The sequence below is a fragment of the Salarias fasciatus genome, chromosome 18, assembly GCF_902148845.1.
Source record: "Salarias fasciatus chromosome 18, fSalaFa1.1, whole genome shotgun sequence".
NCBI lineage: Eukaryota > Metazoa > Chordata > Actinopteri > Blenniiformes > Blenniidae > Salarias > Salarias fasciatus.
Window position 1 is genome coordinate 18,468,925 of NC_043762.1, and position 17,434 is coordinate 18,486,358.

Here is a 17,434-nt window from a genome sequence, read left to right on the forward strand (position 1 = left end):
GCGCAAAGAGAGGAGAAATCAGATTAGTGCTGAGAGAATCTAAGCACAACACTTTTAACCCCTAACCTAACAATCTGTGTTTACACCACAGTAAGGAGAGCGGGAGGAAGAGGAGGGGGGGGAGGAAAGAAAGAGGAGCAACAGGGTTGCGGTCGCATGGAGAGTACGTCTGTTCCCAACTTGAATTTAACAAGGCTTTTCTGTGTTGCTGGGTGGCATTAAAACGCAGCGCACCCTCCGACACATACACACTCAAACAGGACACACATAGAACTGTTGACATGCATGCAAGTCACATAATTACTGCGGTGCGGAATAATGTGACTTTGGATTTACGGTCATCCTGCAGTGCTGTGAAGTAAGTCTTTTTCATATAAAGATCATTACATGGTTTCAGAGAAGCTGAATGTGGAAACACAGGCCATATGTTGCTTAGTAATGTTTCTAATATTGTCTTGCTCTCTCTGTTTTCCATGTGCCTTGGTCTCCCTCTACTTGGCTTCTCCTCACAGGTAAGTTTGCCCTTTTTTTTTTGTCATTTATTGGTCTAAAAAAATCAATGAATCATTGCACCCAAGCAATAAATATGTTGGAATGCTAACAAAAGGGAAACAGGAAAAAAGAAAAAAACTCTATTCTCAATATGTGTATACTCAAAATGAAGCATGGCAGGAATGATTCTGACACCCTCTAAATGAACGTGGTTTTTTTTATCTTTTTAATATTTTGAACAAATTGAACACATGGACGTTATATGCTAAACCAAAATGTGCAGAAACTTGACTTTTGGATTACAGCTATACGCTCTATGTGCCACATAATGAAATGAGTCACACAATGGGCCCCACCCTGTGGACTTGGTCCTTATGCACACGTCATCATCATCATCATCGCTGCAGTCATTATCAATGATATCTTGGCAGTTACTAAATTGAACATGTGGTCTTTGCATGTAGCGTTGTCGTAATGATGCCAGTGTAAGTATAGGAACCAAGGGTGTGTGTGTGTGTGTTTGTGTGTGTGTGTGTGTGTGTGTGAGTGAGAAAGTGAGTTAGTGAAAAACACAAGGAGGAATGCAGACAGCCCTTTACTTTTAATACTTCATTTTGAGGTCACAGAAACACACAACACAATCACAGACACACATGCAGTCGTGCTCAGCTGCTACCCAGATGGAGGCACAACCTGATAGAAAGTAGCTGGCACTGATTAAATATTCCATCATCATTGAAGTGTTATGTTTTATTTTTTTTTATTTTTTTGCTCAGTCACTGGAGATTAGGTGTCGTTCATCAGTAAGATTGTTTTTGAATACTTCTAAATAGTTAACACTGTATATAAAAATGGATGATGAATCTTCCTACAGTTTTAATTTGGTGGTAGTACCACTGATCAAGAGGCGAAACCCTGCCTGGACCTCATCACTACTCAGTACCTTCTGCCCCAAGATGGGCTGACAGGAAATCCCAGCTGACGATGTGTGACGACAGAGTTTCAGTCCATCACTGCAGAAAAACAGAGACAATCACCCAGACTCATCCTCACACTTGTCCATGATTTAGAGCGGTCAGCTCAACACAAGCACCCTGAAAACCCACGGATCCACTGAGAAAACATACAGCCTCGGCACAAAAAAGCCCAAACTGTACAAGAACCGAAGATATTTTCACTGAGCGGAAACCCAAACCTCTACCTCATCCTGTCGACCCATCATTTGTTCTGTTGAAGAAAACAGATATATCGGCATTGTTTCAAAAACTCCAGTCCATTGCTTTGCCCTGATATCCCTGATGATTTCAATCATTGACAAATGTACATCTGCAAATATACAAAACATGTGTTAGTACTGCACTCCCCTTGAAATTCTTTTCTACAAACAACAAATTCATTGGTGAAAGGTTTTTCTATTTTTGGAACTGCCTCTGAGTGTCTGTGAGTGTTTCTGTTCATAGGAAGCATAAGTAACCCTTTCCGGAGGAGGACATTTTTTTGAACAAGTGTCTGGGTTGACTTTGTTAGAAAAAAAACACTATCATACACTCTGAAAATAGATAGCCATTTTTCCTGGCTCTGGAAAATAATCACATTCCAGCGATCGTTATGCATTACCATGTTGTTCCCGTCAGAGACTCCTATTGAAGAGTGAAGAGGCGTTCTCCTCAACGCTGACTTTGATAGATGGTTCCTGTTTTCACCGTGAAATACTGATGTCATTACCTATAGATTGGTATTCAATCAGTGTCTTGTATTCAATCTTTGATTTATTTTTTTTAAAGCCGCACCATCCTAAAGATGCTATGTATACAGACTATCCTATTAAGTTGAATTAGATGGCTCATTGCACTTGGACTTCAACTCAAACCCAACCTGACAGTGTGTGTTTTCTACTAGCTTTCTGGGAATTTAAAGCTTCCTCAAGTAAACAAAGGGGAGTGATATCTCTCTCTCTCTCGGTTCTCCTCTGAATATTTCTCTGTCCCCACCCTCCTCTTCACCATAACAGGGTAACAAAGTCATAATTTCATCTGAAGCGTGAGTGGAAGTTGACTACATGTAGAGCCTTAAGAGTGCCGACTCTGGAAAAACCCTGTCTTTTTCTTTATGGCGAATCGAGCGAGAGATGATGACCAGTTTGGCAATGAAGACACTTTGCTTTGTTGTCTTTCTCCATGTATCCTAATGGCCGACGATTACGCCGCAATGACAGTGTCTGTGTCTGCGTGTCAAACAGAGGAGGGCTCACGTCTGTCCTGCTTGAAAATGTGTCTGCAGCGGTGACTGTGCGCCTCTGCCTGCAAGCGTGTGTGTGTGTGAACGTGTCTGTGTGTGTATTCCTCTTTGCACATGAAGGAGGTGATACTAATGGAGCATTGGCAGTGGTGGAAATCAAGGTCCTCGTTCTTTTTTCTGTCCCTCTTAGATGTCACGTTAGAGGACTTTGATAAATTGTTAAAATTATTGATACACAATTTCAACTTTGAATGATTTTTGAGAGTTCATTCAAGTTCAGGCACCAAAACCCATGTGGTTATCTTCTCGGGAAGTTCAAAGTCAGTTGAGATTTGAATTAGAAGTCAGGTGAGTTGAATTAGAAACCAACCGCGGTTGGCCGTCCCAACTTGTTCATCGAATCAGATGCAACCGCTGTCCTCCTGTTGTTTCAGCGTGATGTATTACCAAGACAAAATAAAGTTTGCTCAGTAATTTGAATTAATGACTCAACTTTCCTGTTCAAGATGTCATTGTTTCGTCAGTGTAAATGTCAATAAAACAACCTCGTGATGATAAGACGTTAGAATAAACTTTGCAGCTACAACTCTTCGTTGGTTATGAGATAGAATATCGTAATTATTGATTCCTTTGCAGATATACGTTGCTTACACTCTGCAAAAATCATAAAATTACTGTATATATAATAAAGTCACAGTTTCTTGTCTGTTATTATCTTTTATCATTACAGTAAACGGAGTAAAAATTTCAGATTACTGAAGCATTGTACTCTGGTTTACAGTCAATACTTTGTAAGGATGTGTTTGTTGCGATAGCTACAACAATAATCACTTTTTTGAGGTTTGAGGACAAAAAGAAACTTGCCGTGAAACTTTAAGTAAAGTGACATTTGTGCTCTCCCTTGTGGGTTCTAAGAACCTCACTGCGCACGTGTCTTTATGGGGTTGATTGATGTTACAACTGATGACGACTGTCTGGAAATTGTGCAATACCACGCATGTTCTCGAAAGGGATCACAAAGTGTGTTTTCTTCGTTGGTCTTGGAAGGACCTTCAATCTGCGCGATGGAAGAAACAGACTAAAACCGAAGAGACTGGAAGCATCAAGTGTAGGTTAAAGATGGTCAAGAGAGGAGAGGAGGGAGAAGCTATTAATGTTGGCTAATGATTGGGTCTGGTAATAGTTATCAGTGTTTTAGGGCGAATATTATGGCCATGTAACGAAGGCCTTGATTACTTTATTAGCCTCTTCAAGTCATTCGGCCAGCGCTTACTGATGTGACCCCCTTCTGAGATCCCCTTACCTCCTTCCCCGCCAAACCGTCCGCCACCATCACCTCCACCTTCCTCTCCTTCTCCCCTCTCCTCTCCCACAACATAACCCTCCTCCCCCTTATTTCTCGCTGCACCCCGTGATGATGAAATCAAATTAGGTGGACTGGATGGGCCTAAATCACGGCTCGCGTTGCAGGCCGTGACATAAAGAATGGCCGCGACGAGGTTACCCAGAGTTCACGGCAGATAATGAAAGAGACAGGGAGGTAATAGCATGACGGAGTGGTGGGGTTCAGTATACTGGGGGTGGAGAGGATGGGGGTTAATACGAGGGGAGGGGTGGAGGTTCATTTGGAGGGTACCTGCCTATATGACCACTCCATCTGGTGAGGGACGCTCATTCACCTCCTGCGTTGTCTCCTCTTTTCTCCACCTTTTCTTTGCTCTCCTTCTTTTCTCTTAAGTATCTCCTCTGTCCTCTCCTTCATCCTCTCACCATCTCTTTTTCTCCTCTGCCTCTTCCCACCCATCCATCCATCCTTCTTTCCCCTTTCTGTCTTGATAGTGATAAAGGTTTCACACTCAATTAAGTAAAGTATCACCTAAAAGCGAGTCTAGCTGGCGTTATCAGGAGACATTCACTAAGTACTTCAGTGATGGTTAGCCACTTCCATAATGGCATATCTCTTCCAGGTCTATTTGTCAGAGAAAACCTCCCATGTCCACTTCTATCGTTTGGCTTGCTCTAATTGACAATAGACATTGTCCCTCCTTTTGATACTGTAAAAGTACACTATGAGGTCAAAAATATGCAAAGACCCAATATTACGCCCATTTTAGTGAAAGCAACAAGATACACTACTTTTCCAGAATGGCTGGATTCTGGATTTTAGGAGCTGGCTCCAGAGTTTAACCCTGATTTATTCACAACGAAACTCACTAATGTTTGGCAACAAGGCTCAGGTCCTCCAAACAAAAATGGAAAATAGAGCACAAGTTGGACAACGGTCTATTTGTTGGCGCTGTTGTAATAAAACTTAAAAGCCTCATTCAAACTTTTGCCATGAAGCTCCGATTTAAAAAAAATAAATAAAATAAAATATTGCCATTGCATCAACATTTTCCTCAGCCCAAACTATGAACAGTAACCCAAACCAGAATCCAGTATAGAAAAGAGTGAATGCTGGTCTGTCTGGAAGAATTACATCTTTCATTGATCACATTTGGGATGATATAATTGTATCTGATCATTTCCTTTTCATACATGGAAGAAATTAGATGAAAGGACAAACAGATCGGTCAACACATTGACTTTTTCTTCTGATTTGCAAGTTTGAGCAACAGATGACCTTCAACTTAATGCAGTCTTTGTTCGGTATCCGCAACAACAGTATTATTAAGATCTCATTAAGCATTAAAAGCAGACATAGTATGATATTAATAAACTTTAATATCGCCAATGAAAAAGCTATTTCATTAGAATGGCCTCGATCGTTTCCTCATGTCGTATTGTCTAAATCTTTGCGGAAGTGATTTTTCCGGATTTTAACAACTTGTCTAATTGAGGGCTAATAATTTGCCAGAGACATTTGGAACTCAAGCACTTTGGATAATCTTGTCGGATACAACAGCCAAAACACTCGAATGTTTCTCCGGAGCATTACCAGATGGTCGCTCACAGGTGTGTGAAGTGTGTCTGTGTGTGTGCGGGCATGTGTGTCTGCCTTGGTAATTCTAACCTAACAAGACACCTGTCGCTGTTTACAGTCTGTTCCTCTGTTGTTTTTTTTTCCTCTCATTACCGAATACCACCACACATAGTATCCTGTTTTCACACACGGCGCAGTTTTAACACACACCCCGCCAGTTAGTGTGCGCCAACACAACAACAAAAAATCTAACCCTTGACCTTCTGCACAGGGATCAGTTGCTTCTGGTGCCTTCTGAATGTGGCAGGTAGAGTAAATGAGAGCACTGGGGTTGCAGCGGATTTGTTGGGCAGCCGCCAAACTGCTCTGATAATTAGTGTATCTGCAAACTTGTTGCCTCCTTTCAGCCATCCTGCTCGAAATGGCGAACGCAATAACAAGCTTTTGGAATAATTGCTATGCAGCATTTAGTGTTAGCCTGATGCCAGTCTGTAGATCAGTTTTTTTTTGTTTTTTTTTTTTCCCTCAGAATATCACACTCACTATCAAATCTTATCCCTACTACTTTTCGGTTTCAAGACTTTTTTTTTTTTTTAAATAAATCGAAATGAAGTTAAGCAAGTGTTTAACGTCGATGAGATCTGGTGTATCTGATAAAGCTAATGGCGGCCATAGGTTGGTTTGTGTTATCAAATTTACAGGATCGAGATGGCTGAATTTGGTGCATCTTCCCTAAAGGTGTCTTCCCTCGTGCTGCCTCAGTGACCTTGAGACCACCTTGTCCTCCATTCACCAAACTGGGCTTTAATTCTTTAGGCCAGGGCGACCAAACGGAAATAAAAAGCCCATTATGTGTTGCCCGAGGCGGGGGCTTGTTGACTGGGTTTTATTACAGCGGGGGATGAGAGCGTTTGATGCCTTCATTTAGGGCCCCGAGCACCCAGCACTGACAGCGCTGTGACAGCACTGGTCCCTGTGGCACTGCTAAAAGAGCCTGCGACTGAAACAGACATTCTGGCTGTGTGTGTGTGTGTGTGTGTCTGTGTGTGTGTGTGTGTGTGTGTGTGTGTGTGCAGAACAGCGTCTGGGCTCTGGCTGTCTGCACTGAAGGCTGGCACGGCGAGCCTGTATAAACGCTCTCGTAAAGCTGACAGATAGACATATGTATGGATCCTCCATTAAAATTTTACTACTAATCACCATGGATAGCCTGCCCAGCCACGAGCTGGCGGATGGCTCGAGCACACACATGTGCTTACTACTGTATGCACACAGAAATATACACGCATACAGGAAATCTGGCAGATGTCCATAAGGAAAAACGTCAGCACTTTTTGTGTCAGCCTAACTTGAATTCAGTAGTTTCGCCAAGTACCAAGCTGTTCATTGACTGGTGTAGTTTTATTTGCTTTAATAGTGGATTAAATTCAGCTAAATTCAATTTTGCCTATGCATTGAAATATCTAACCATATTTCAACTCTTCCATGTGATTGCAAAGTTAAAGTTTGCTATGGTTAACATTCATACGTTTGCTACTACTTTGCAAAAGTAGAGAGGCATCAGGAACTGAGGTTAAAATTTCCCTGAGAAATTTGTTTAAACATTAAAAAAACTAAAATGACATAATTTAAGCTGAAAGTCCAGAACAGATATGTGTAGTAAAATGTTCAATTTTTACAATATCGATGGAGATCAATACCATGAATGAAAACATACACTGATCCAGTAAAATCAAAAAATTCTGCAGCTTTAGCATGTGGACTAAATTGAGCGAACACTAAGGTTTGAGAAGCGCAATTACTATGAAGTGTAATTAGTTTTGCTTGCACAAATCAATGTCACCGTCTCTCCCTGAGTAGTTTGGACTTTGCTCCTTTCTTTTTTTTATTGCACCATGAATACAAATAAATTACAGTGATTAGTGGTTATATATTCACAACACCAAATAAATCACTGACATATTAGCTTTATTGAAGTTTGCAGTGGAACAGTGATTCTCCAATGGAAGCACTCTATTTAAAGTGATTCAAATATTGGGTAAAAATAGTAAATATTCATATTGAACAGGTCAGAAATATAATCCAAAGCCTTAAGTTGTAGTTGGTGTAGTTCCCCAGCACGCCAGCATGTTTCCGTACTTTTCCTCCCATGGTGGGTCGAGATAAAGTTCATCACGGGATTGGCAGACTCATAAAAGTTGATGTTGCGTGTCTTAAGACCTATCCACGTTGTCTTATAAGGTTATCAGCTGAACTGCCAGCGGAGGAGAGGAGAAGAGGGAGGAAGGAGTAGTGGAAAAAAAAAAATCATGGAAAACAGTGAAGGGGTGGACGGATATGTGTTGGATGTCAAGTTCCCTCGGCTGATAAATCAAATACTACAGCAGTCTTTGGCCTCACTGTGTCACAAGTTGCAGATGATACTGTGCTATTTTTATTTTTTTATCATTACTGATAATTCTCAGTGAAATAAAACTAACTTCCACAAAAAGTCAGATTATTATGACGTTGGCAGTGAGTGTCACAACATTGAGAACACATGTGAATGACTTGCACTTCTTGGCTTTTGGCCACTTGTAAAAGATTATAAAGCTTGTTGCTTCCTTCCATAAATGTTTAGCCCCTCTGATCTGCCTCAGGTGAAACTGACTTCAAGGAGGCCAAACCCACTCTGCTGTATAGGTTATTTAAACCCGTGTTATGGGGGCCACCTTATATGCCTCCCTGATGCCCTTGTTGCTTCAATGTGTGCATGTGTGTAAGACAAGCAGTGTGTATTTGCGCGTGGCGATGCGGCGGAGTAAATAAACACATCGTTGGGGAGGTCACAGAGGCAAAGGTGAACCAGCGGTTGCAATCGATACCCCTAGGGTATGTGTTGGCAGGTGTAAGCACAGCACCCCTCCTCCCTCTGCCTTTCCATTGCTAACGCCGTTACCCCACTTGTTAGCCTGTGCGCGGTGACCCCACGCTCTCTCTGAAATGCACCTGACTAATGGGCTGTAATGAGAGGCAGCCAGAGAGGGAAGCTTCTTTAACAGCTCGCCCAAGGGACCCGAGAGTTTGTGTGTGCGCACGTGCGTCTGTGTGTGTGTGCTTAGGTGCAGCATGGGTGACCCCGTTACAGCGTCAGCGTGTCCTAATATCATCAGCAGAGGCCAGGATGAGGTCAGCCTGCTGTACGCAGAGCATCCATGGCTACTTACAGTAGAACCCTGAGGGTCTATTAGACAGGCAGATGACCTGGTCAGACATTTCCTTACTGGAGCAAATTATTACCTAAATTCCCTAAAGTCGAGTGTCGATTCTACAGTTTACCAACAAGTCATCCTGACTATTGAACTTGTTCAAATTTCAGAGGAGTTTTATTGGGTAAGTTTAAATGGGTTACAAAGAGTGCCTTCCGCAAATGTGTGTAACCCAATGACAATTCTTCACATTAACCTTTCAGAGCATCAATTCGAGCTTTACATTTAGCCCTGAATGTTAAGCAACAGGGAGGAAATAGAAGAAGACAGTACAGTACAGATGCAACTAAGCACAGATCTTCAACTTCCATAGATCTATTCTCATTCCTCAAAAAGCCACCACTGATTACAGGCCGGCTGTCAGTGTAATGCCTCCAGATTAGATCACCTACAGTATGTGTTGGTTGGAACATGACCACCGATCCCGTCTCTCTCCTTCCCTCTCTCTTTCTCACCCTGTCTGTCACCCCCAGTGAGTCGATAAGCCCCTATTCTCCTCTTTGCGCTGATATGATCGGTGTCTTCAGGAGCACTCAGACCACTTTTACAGCGACCGCTAACTAGTGTTCCAGGCAGCTCACAGCTATCAGGGAAAATCACGCGAGTCTGTCTGCCCGCCAGTGTGAGTGTGTGGCGGCGCTCGTGCTCTCTTGTGCGTGACTCCACTCGTCCATCTAGCTGTCGGCGTCTATCGACCAGGGGCCATCATGTGTGTTTTGGCCTGAGCGAGGCCACAGATGCTGCAGGGCTATTAGGTGCCCATTGTTTGTTTTGAATGGCAACGGAAACAAAATTGGTCTCATTCTGATCTTATTGTGGGTAACCCTACCTCTCTCTGTGGCCAGGGGATGTAAAAACCAATCCTAATTCACTTACCCCACCCTGACATTGGCTTTTCTAATGCTTTTTGAGGGATGAAAATATGGCGACATGCAATAAGTGTCGACAGTACAGAGATCTTAAAAGGAAGAGGGGGAGACAAATAGCTAGACTGATACATAAAGGGATGGACACATTAAAAAAACCTAATCTTTTTTTTTTGTGTATTTTGAAATTCACCACTGTAAGCCTCTCCCTAGATACTTTTCTTGTTTATTTCTTAGTTGTTGTCCTCTCAACCATGTTACTGGTAATTCCTTCCTCCCGTGCAAGGTGGCTCTAGCAAGCCCACTATAAAGGCACTGAGAATGGTCTGTAGTCCATGGAGTCCATGAGTGAACCACAGTGACAGGCCTGTTCGAAAGCAACACAACTTACTTTCATTTCCTCCCACAACCGAAAAAATGCACGTGTGGTTAATTGGAGAACCAGTCCAGGATGTACCATCTGGGATTGTCTCCAGCGTCCCAGAACGGGATAAAGTGGCATACAAGACGGACGGATATCTTTTTCTCTGACTCACATTCAATATCTCTTGAAGGATTTTTTTTTCAGTTTGTGCTGTTTGCTGGTTTTGGTATTTAAAAGACAGAACAGGTCTTGCCTGTCCTCTCATCCTCCTTGCCTGAGTGAGTCGAGTCCGCCGCTGTGAAACCAAGCAGCATGCTGCCGGTCCTCACAGGCCCAAAGCTCTGGAGAGAAAGATGATCTTCCCACAGCAGCCAACCCTGCCCTCTCATCTGCCCTTCACACAAACACACCCGCACGCACACACACGTGCAAACGCCTTGCCCTCTCCTCTGCCCCCTGCACACCCGCTGTAATGATGTCTGTTGACCTCTAACACAAAGGCTGCCCTGGCAGATTAGTTTACAAGTGGCCGAGGGACTCTGGGTTTTAAATCCTAACTCCCATGATTTTCTTGCATTGATTACAAATACCTTTTTTCAATTTGGTAATTCCTCGATTATCAGCTTGTAAGCAATACAGTTTGCCCAAATACCAGTGGTCGTGTATATTTTTCTGACAAAACCATAGAAACCCCTGACAAAAATATATAAAAATGTAAACTAAAAAGATTTTTCCAGATTTTTGCCTGTAATTGTTCTTTTTGAATCTTGTCATAGTCTCATCATTTCAACAAGACGCATTGCATTTATTTTGTTTTTTTTTTTGTTGATATTTTTTTCACAATCTTTACTTTCTCTTTTATTTTGAGTGAAAATTCATGTACAATACCTGAAGCCAAACATTAGTGAGCTCATTTTGTTTTTCCCAAACTGATGCGCAGCGCCAATCCTCAAATATATACTCGTCCACCGCCCGACAACGTACACATGCATATGTGTGCGCACATACACAAGCATTCAGACGTCAGTAATGATAAGTGGAAAGTGAGTAATAGCCGAGCTGTCTGGCAGGCAGCTGCTAGGCCTACTGTTTACATGGCAGCTGATTACCCTAATTTCAAACGCATGCATGGCAGTTAGGCTGATAAATAGCACCACCACCACCACCCTCTATTTCCCTATTGTCAACCACTGCAGGCTAGTCAGCCAGCAGAACCCATAATACCTTTTTGATTATTCAATAAATAACCCATAATTCGACATTGATTGGAGCCGTGAATGGGTTTTGTGGCGAGGAGGAGGAAGAGATGATGGCGGGGTTGGGGGTGGGGGGGGGGGGGGGGGGGGGGGGGGGGTTCAATTGGTTAGGCAGTTGAGAACATATCGACCAGTGGTGGTCAGCGCTACGATGACCAGTGGCCGTCGGGGTCACCGCTTTACACAATGTCTTACACACACGCACACACACACACACAGCCGTTACCACGTTTCTGTAGAACACACCTCCGCCTGGAGTCTGAAGTGATTAGAATAAGGGTCATTAGTTCAGCCCCATTGCTTATTGTCCAAACAAAGATGTCCAGGACTAATGGAGGCTACTTAATAATTTGGGGTGAAAGATGACCAACAATGAGGTCCTGCAGCTGGACGCTCCTACGACGGGTCACAAGCATGCAATGATTTCACCTGGAATCTTTTTTTTTTTTTTTTTAATTCTATGTTCTGGTATTGCCTTTTAATTAAGTGCACATGTGATTCTGGCTGTTGCAGTTTTGATTGGAGTCAAATCGGATATTTATTCATACTTGAGTATTGTCTCGTTAGTCCAAATCTGATCAAACCTAATTGAGAACATGCACACTTTATCCATTGAAAAGCACCTCGTGGCATCCTTGATTTTCATTAGCAACCAAAAAACATGTTAACTTGTGAAGTTTTTGCATTTTTTTAATGAATATTAGGGGAACAAAAGGTACTTGGATCTTCTAATATGGGAAAGTTGGGATCAGTTAGTGACACAAATAAAGCAACACTAAGTGTATTACATCAGCTGTAAAAAAAAAACAAAGACATCAGCTTTGGCTCCTGTCTCTCCAGAAGGTGGTGGTCTCCAAATTCATTCTTGTTTGTTCCAATCAAAAGCCCATAAACCTTTGCCTTACGTCACCATGAAATGTTTGTGCTCTCTTGTTTTATTTTCTCTCGCGTGAGAAAATCCTTAACTCAACAAGAAGTTGTAACACATGTGACTGCAGATTGTTTGGACACCTTTAAAAGGTCAACCGCTGTGTTTCTGAATCAGAGAACGAGCTGAACCAGCCACGTTTGGTCACATTTGTTGGCCCTAGGCCCATTAGGTTAACCAGCTTGATGAACATTGATTGTTAATTCTTATCTCTGCTTCTGGCAATATGACCTCATTTCATTGCTTCAAAACTTTGCCGATGTGTCTCCGCTCCAAATTATCCGGGCGGCTTTCATTGGGCACTTCAGTGTGACATGGTTAGTATGGACCGTATTGAAACCTGTCCCCAAATGGATTATTCCTTTCACCTAAGTAGGATAGATTTTATGGTGCTTGCCTGATCACTATCTGAAGCCCACTAATCGTTAGTGCATGCGCGCGGGCGCGCACGTGCGCGTGTCTGTGTAAACCCCGCTGCCTTGATGTTGCCATTGAAGTGTCCCTGGCGTTGTACTTATTGGAGTTCCCTGATGTTAGATATTGGAATATTGATTTCTGAGAATGTTTAGCTTTCACTCTTCTCTGGTTTCATTTGTATGCTCACACAGCTGACGCCCGCTTCACACAGCAGTACATGCTGCAGATGTGGCAGTACATGAGGGACCTAGATCAAATCAAACTCTCAATCAATGCGGGAGGCGAAAGAAATGTGGGTGAAAGATTTGGGTTTCAGAAGGGATTTCGCACACATCTTGCATTAACAGCAGATTGAGGCTAGATCAACTAAACAGCAATCAATTGTGTGAAAGTCTTTGAAAATGATCTATTGAATCAGTTTGTCTTAATTTTATTCCGTTGTATAAAATGAGTGGGGCTTGCTTTTAAAACAACGGGATTGGAGGAACATGTTTGATTTAAACCTGTTTTTTTGGGAGAACATAAAACATTATGGCCTCTGCCACAATTGGTTAGGCCTTGGTTGCAATCAAATACTCCCTTAAATTCATACGGTGATAAGTTGGCGTGTACATGCCTTTGAGCATCTTCTGAGTAGTCATTCGGTTGTCATCAGCAAATAATACCTTCAAAAAGAAAACCGCGTGCAGCGCTTCACGTTTGAGAGACACCAAGCGACTGAGTCTCTCTTTAACAAGAGTTGCATTACAGAGCAATGTCGGTTTCCTATTAAATACCTTCTCCCAATTACCCATTATTTCCCCCTATAAAACCACTGCAGACTGCATCGGAGGGCTGTTTTATCCCCTCGTCACCCCACGTCCTTTTGTTTCGGAAAAACATGTTTCAACTTAATACAACCGGGAGAGGTACGAGGGGAAAAAGAGAGAGAGAGAGTAAGAAGAGAGGGAGGGGAAAGAAAAGGTAATTTAATGAAGTGAAACGTTTGATGTTGTAAATAAAAAGCAGGCTGGTCGTGGGTGAGAGGCTGGGGCTAATGGACTTTGTTGGATGGTAGGTGTGGAGCTGCTGATCTTTAAAAAGCCGAAATAAAAAAGTCGACTCCTCAGATACGATGCCAAGAAAACCTCTAGCCTCCTTTTGCTGGATTCTTCGCCTGGGGCATTAACATCATTGTTGGGGCTTATTATGCAGCAAGGTAAAAAGCTTCTACGAACCTCCTGATTTCAGTCTGTGGGTGTATTATTATACGCGTTTGTCCCCATTCCCTAAAACTGCTGTTTTAAACTCAGATAATCACCGTTGCTTATTGCAGTCCGTCCAACAGAAGCCAGATACAGTCATCCGAATAATGGTGTGACTGAACTGTGAGGTCTTCTCATGGATCCAGCCAAACTATGTTACCTCCGTTACAGGCAGAATTTGTCAGTTTTGCAGCTTTCAGCCGAGCAACAGTGTAAAGTTTGACTGATCTGTTTTAACTTCAGTGGCTGACATAAAGGACATGAAGCGTGGACCGGATCAGGAGGGACACGGAAAGTACAGTGAAAGTCCTGAATGAAGGAAAAGAGCAGAAGCCTTGCAGGGAAGTTAGAAGTTAAAAGAGAAAAGTGGATCGAAGGGGGAAAGCAAAGAAATGAGAACGCACGATTATGAAGGTTAAACAATGGCAGTGGTCATTACGCTTTACTTTCAATGAGAAGGAGGAGAGAAATCACCCCCCCCCCATTTATAATTCATATCCTCAATTACCACTAATAAAGTGGCATGAATGGGGCCAGCCTAGGGAATGGTGCAGGCACAATTACATGTAGTATAGCCTGGCATTAACATTTTCTATTTGAACATTTTTCAGCCTCAATTTCTCTAGGAGTTAATAAGAGCGATGATCCCTCCTTGACTTTTTCATGAAATTATTGTATGGTTATAATATTCCAATCTATTAGACCCACCCCACCCCCGCCCCCGTCCCTCCATAATGTATTCTACCATTTAATAGCCTGACCTGGCTGAAAGGAGAGATGGTAAGAGAGAGCAGTAGAGAGAAAGAGAGAGAACATGACATTGATGAGAGGAGTAGGTCTTGTCGTTTTGACCCCACGGGGGGTGAGACAAAGGTCTGATACATCCCGTACAGTGTTTGAATTGAGGTCTCTCATGAGGCCATGCCTATCATCTAAAAGTCTCCCATTGCTGCTTTTCTCACCATGCTTATGTATAACCGTTGGGGTTTTTTTTTTTCCCAAAATCTCCCAGCCACTGCAAGCTATGCTATTAAGATTTTAATAAAGTATTCTTCGGGTTTAGAAAAATTGGATGTAAACATGGCAGCAGTCCAATATAGGTGGCTTGAAAGCTGCTGCCGGGCCACAGATGGCCAGTTTTTTTTTGTATGATGAATACATATTTTTCAAGTAAACTTCAAAATATCCCTAAATGTATTTCTTTTATTTCTTTTTTCTTTTTTTTTCTTTTTTTTGAAACCCCTTTGTAAAACATACCTTTTCAGATAAGAAGCACTGAATACCACCAGACTGTTTTGTTTTGATGTTACTTAGATGCATGTAGCCACAGGGGGAGAGCATTGCCCTGCTACCCCGCTGACAATGAATGCACAGATATGACAGTAGTATCTGCTGCTTGAACTTTGTTCAAAACACCATGAATGCAAGGAGCATCAAAAGTGAAACAACAACAAAAAAAAAAAAAAGTTTTTTTGACATGTAGTATTTCTGCACAACACAGGTCATGGTAAGTCTGTAAACTTTAGTGTTAGCAAATCAAAAGGAGTGTACAGTATAATTTAACCCAGAGGCACATAAAAGCACCGGAGTTACAGGGCTGCGTTCCAACATTGTGCATTATTATGCCGGTGGTCGCTGCTTGTTGCAGCGTGGAGCCACGTGCCCTATCCTCAGGCTGGATGTCTAATGGGCCTGTTTACTCCACCTTTCCTCCCCTCGCGCTTTCACTGCCCCCCCCCCCCCCCCACATAAAATGGCAAAATTATTCCGCAAACCTGCCTGCCTGCTTTTATATAAAATAACAAAGTGTTCAGAGCCTGTAAAACGCTGTTGGACTGACAGTTTAGCAGACTCCACACAGTCTAGAAACTTCCATTGATGAGGCCGCAGAATAGAATAGAATAGATTAGAATAGAATAGAATAGAATAGAATAGAATAGAATAGAATAGAATAGAATAGAATAGAATAGAATAGAGCAGGTGATGAGTTGTCTTAAGTGCAAACACAAATCATTGGAGTGGGACTACTGAACCTAACCTCAAGCCGCTGTGGTGAGACATCCCATTTATGTGCCACACATCTGGTGACACATCCACACAGACAGAAAGAAAGAAACTCAAACACTCCTTCTCTTGCCTTCCATCTCCACTTACACACACACTGACACACACACTGACACACACACGCGCACACACACACACACACACACACCATGTGGCTAGCTGAGAGCCAGCTGTTCCTCTCCACTTCACATCACTATGGGCTAACGACTGCTAATCCCCCATAGCTTTTCCCTCAAAGGAACTAAGGCAGCAGCCATGATCTAACTCCTATTGAATTCCAATTACCCTCCACCGGGATTTCCCAATCAGAGTCCCCCTTTCTTACCACCAACACCACCCATATTCCCCGTCTTGTCACAGTAAGAGACACCCTCACACATGCTGCCTGAAGACAAACTAATGGCTGAAACACGTGTCCGTTAAATTCTTAAATTATTTTATTTACTTGTTATCGTCACTCACTGATAAGTGATTGCGATTTCTTGATTCTAAACAAACTGGATAGCAAGATTTGAAGTATTTGCACCCCGCAGAGCAACAGTTGCATTCCTGACTGGACTTGCTGCCTCTTTCTTTTTATCTTGGGAGGTTTGCGCCTCTCTGCCAGGCAGGGTCCCTTGTAAAAGAACAGCTCCAGTGAATGGAGGCCCAGCAGGCTGCCTGGCAAGCCGACATGCTGAAACCCTCCCGTCCCTCCAATCGCACACACTACACACACAAACGCAACCATACACACTCCCATACCTCTTTCTGATATCAGTTCAATTCTTATTAATAACCTCATGTGTTATATGGTGCTGTTTAGTTACAAACAACCTTTTTATACAGAAGATAAAAACACACCAAACTACTTTTGTCCAATTGAGTTTATCACCACCTTTAGCTATAATAACTTTTAACAGTTCCCAAATAGTAATGTGAATCTTTATCCTCTCTCTCTCTCTCTCTCTCTCTCTCTCTCTCTCTCTCTCTCTCCTTTGCCCGCCCGCCCCACATATCTGGTTTGATTTTACCCCATGAAGCGTTGAATTCCTGCCTTTCAGAGAACAACACTGGGCAATAAAACAATGGGTGGCTCTGGGGTGTACTTTAGAGGTGGAATGGTGCTGGGATTCCTGGTAGAGCCTGAGACAAAATGCTACTATGGTTACAGTGGGTGGGACTGGAGTGAAGAGGGCCAGACATGCTGGGAAAGTCCGAAGCCCGGAGTGTTGGGCGGAAGTCAGGGACACAGGCGCAAGTAAAGGCGTGTGATCAAAACTGATTGAATTTGTTTGATTTTATTTTGTTGTTGTTGTTTTTTTTGTTTTGTTTTGTTTTTTGAGATTTACTGAAAACGTACAACCTTGTGGTCATTTCCAGTTGCAGAAAACAGGCATTGTGGGGTCAATATC

At 42.6% G+C, this 17,434-nt stretch overlaps 1 protein-coding gene across 10 annotated transcripts in view; it reads left to right on the forward strand.

The window, feature by feature from the left end:
- The window catches only part of rnf220a (ring finger protein 220a), a 140,783-nt gene that overhangs the window by 65,949 nt on the left and 57,400 nt on the right, over positions 1-17,434 (forward strand). The gene's annotated exons all lie outside the window — the stretch shown is intronic.